Genomic DNA, 2,500 nt, shown 5'->3' with positions numbered 1-2,500 from the left:
AAGATGTCAGTTTCTAAGTGAATGAGCAAAAGAGCATACAGCACCTGGTATTCCCAGGCGGTCTCCCATCCAATTACTAACCAGACCCGACCCTGCTTAGCTTCCGAGATCAGACGAGATCGGGCGTTGCCAGGCTGGTATGGCCGTACAAAATAAGTTGACAACCATAGGCTACTTATCCATATACAGATTTAGCAATTGACAATAAAAGGTGGTCTCTCCCTCTCTCTCTCTCTCTCGTGTCAAAATGAAAACAGCTTCCAGCCCCTTTCATGAAGGACTACTTGTGCATATTGCAAGATTTCAGTTTCTAAGTGAATGAGCAAAAGAGCATACAGCACCTGGTATTCCCAGGCGGTCTCCCATCCAAGTACTAACCAGGCCCGACCCTGCTTAGCTTCCGAGATCAGACGAGATCGGGCGTTGCCAGGCTGGTATGGCCGTACGAAATAAGTTGACAACCATAGGCTACTTATCCATATACAGATTTAGCAATTGACAATGCAAGGTGGTCTCTCTCTCTCTCTCTCTCTCTCGTGTCAAAATGAAAACAGCTTCCAGCCCCTTTCATGAAGGACTACTTGTGCATATTGCAAGATTTCAGTTTCTAAGTGAATGAGCAAAAGAGCATACAGCACCTGGTATTCCCAGGCGGTCTCCCATCCAAGTACTAACCAGGCCCGACCCTGCTTAGCTTCCGAGATCAGAAGAGATCGGGCGTTGCCAGGCTGGTATGGCCGTACGAAATAAGTTGACAACCATAGGCTACTTATCCATATACAGATTTAGCAATTGACAATGCAAGGTAGTCTCTCTCTATCTCTCTCTCTCTCTCTCTCGTGTCAAAATGAAAACAGCTTCCAGCCCCTTTCATGAAGGACTACTTGTGCATATTGCAAGATGTCAGTTTCTAAGTGAATGAGCAAAAGAGCATACAGCACCTGGTATTCCCAGGCGGTCTCCCATCCAATTACTAACCAGACCCGACCCTGCTTAGCTTCCGAGATCAGACGAGATCGGGCGTTGCCAGGCTGGTATGGCCGTACAAAATAAGTTGACAACCATAGGCTACTTATCCATATACAGATTTAGCAATTGACAATGCAAGGTGGTCTCTCCCTCTCTCTCTCTCTCTCTCTCTCGTGTCAAAATGAAAACAGCTTCCAGCCCCTTTCATGAAGGACTACTTGTGCATATTGCAAGATTTCAGTTTCTAAGTGAATGAGCAAAAGAGCATACAGCACCTGGTATTCCCAGGCGGTCTCCCATCCAAGTACTAACCAGGCCCGACCCTGCTTAGCTTCCGAGATCAGACGAGATCGGGCGTTGCCAGGCTGGTATGGCCGTACAAAATAAGTTGACAACCATAGGCTACTTATCCATATACAGATTTAGCAATTGACAATGCAAGGTGGTCTCTCTCTCTCTCTCTCTCTCTCTCTCGTGTCAAAATGAAAACAGCTTCCAGCCCCTTTCATGAAGGACTACTTGTGCATATTGCAAGATTTCAGTTTCTAAGTGAATGAGCAAAAGAGCATACAGCACCTGGTATTCCCAGGCGGTCTCCCATCCAAGTACTAACCAGGCCCGACCCTGCTTAGCTTCCGAGATCAGACGAGATTGGGCGTTGCCAGGCTGGTATGGCCGTACTAAATAAGTTGACAACCATAGGCTACTTATCCATATACAGATTTAGCAATTGACAATGCAAGGTGGTCTCTCTCTCTCTCTCGTGTCAAAATGAAAACAGCTTCCAGCCCCTTTCATGAAGGACTACTTGTGCATATTGCAAGATTTCAGTTTCTAAGTGAATGAGCAAAAGAGCATACAGCACCTGGTATTCCCAGGCGGTCTCCCATCCAAGTACTAACCAGGCCCGACCCTGCTTAGCTTCCGAGATCAGACGAGATCGGGCGTTGCCAGGCTGGTATGGCCGTACGAAATAAGTTGACAACCATAGGCTACTTATCCATATACAGATTTAGCAATTGACAATGCAAGGTAGTCTCTCTCTCTCTCTCTCTCGTGTCAAAATGAAAACAGCTTCCAGCCCCTTTCATGAAGGACTACTTGTGCATATTGCAAGATGTCAGTTTCTAAGTGAATGAGCAAAAGAGCATACAGCACCTGGTATTCCCAGGCGGTCTCCCATCCAAGTACTAACCAGGCCCGACCCTGCTTAGCTTCCGAGATCAGACGAGATCGGGCGTTGCCAGGCTGGTATGGCCGTACCAAATAAGTTGACAACCATAGGCTACTTATCCATATACAGATTTAGCAATTGACAATGCAAGGTAGTCTCTCTCTCTCTCTCTCTCTCTCTCTCTCTGTGTCAAAATGAAAACAGCTTCCAGCCCCTTTCATGAAGGACTACTTGTGCATATTGCAAGATTTCAGTTTCTAAGTGAATGAGCAAAAGAGCATACAGCACCTGGTATTCCCAGGCGGTCTCCCATCCAAGTACTAACCAGGCCCGACCCTGCTTAGCTTCCGAGATCAG

The 2,500-nt window shown here is 46.8% G+C and overlaps 6 non-coding genes and 3 pseudogenes across 6 annotated transcripts in view; all 9 read right to left on the bottom strand.

The window, feature by feature from the left end:
- Positions 1 to 32: 32 nt before the first annotated feature.
- LOC146284832 (5S ribosomal RNA) lies at positions 33 to 151 on the bottom strand (annotated as a pseudogene).
- A 178-nt stretch (positions 152 to 329) lies between these two features.
- On the bottom strand, positions 330 to 448 carry LOC146284831 (5S ribosomal RNA). The gene has a single exon (XR_014759760.1). It is a non-coding gene; the product is annotated as a 5S ribosomal RNA (ribosomal RNA).
- A 178-nt stretch (positions 449 to 626) lies between these two features.
- Positions 627 to 745, bottom strand: LOC146284830 (5S ribosomal RNA). Its single transcript, XR_014761009.1, has one exon. It is a non-coding gene; the product is annotated as a 5S ribosomal RNA (ribosomal RNA).
- A 184-nt stretch (positions 746 to 929) lies between these two features.
- On the bottom strand, positions 930 to 1,048 carry LOC146284829 (5S ribosomal RNA; annotated as a pseudogene).
- A 184-nt stretch (positions 1,049 to 1,232) lies between these two features.
- Positions 1,233 to 1,351, bottom strand: LOC146284828 (5S ribosomal RNA). Its single transcript, XR_014760972.1, has one exon. It is a non-coding gene; the product is annotated as a 5S ribosomal RNA (ribosomal RNA).
- A 182-nt stretch (positions 1,352 to 1,533) lies between these two features.
- LOC146284827 (5S ribosomal RNA) lies at positions 1,534 to 1,652 on the bottom strand (annotated as a pseudogene).
- A 170-nt stretch (positions 1,653 to 1,822) lies between these two features.
- On the bottom strand, positions 1,823 to 1,941 carry LOC146284826 (5S ribosomal RNA). The gene has a single exon (XR_014759759.1). It is a non-coding gene; the product is annotated as a 5S ribosomal RNA (ribosomal RNA).
- A 174-nt stretch (positions 1,942 to 2,115) lies between these two features.
- LOC146284825 (5S ribosomal RNA) lies at positions 2,116 to 2,234 on the bottom strand. Its single transcript, XR_014761822.1, has one exon. It is a non-coding gene; the product is annotated as a 5S ribosomal RNA (ribosomal RNA).
- A 185-nt stretch (positions 2,235 to 2,419) lies between these two features.
- LOC146284824 (5S ribosomal RNA) overlaps positions 2,420 to 2,500 on the bottom strand; it is a 119-nt gene continuing 38 nt past the window's right edge. Inside the window, exon 1 of the ribosomal RNA XR_014759758.1 lies at positions 2,420 to 2,500. This exon is cut by the window's right edge and continues 38 nt beyond it. This is a non-coding gene — a ribosomal RNA (5S ribosomal RNA).

The sequence above is a fragment of the Hypomesus nipponensis genome, chromosome 6, assembly GCF_054491055.1.
Source record: "Hypomesus nipponensis isolate SF chromosome 6, ASM5449105v1, whole genome shotgun sequence".
NCBI lineage: Eukaryota > Metazoa > Chordata > Actinopteri > Osmeriformes > Osmeridae > Hypomesus > Hypomesus nipponensis.
This window is presented reverse-complemented; position numbering and strand designations above follow the sequence as displayed.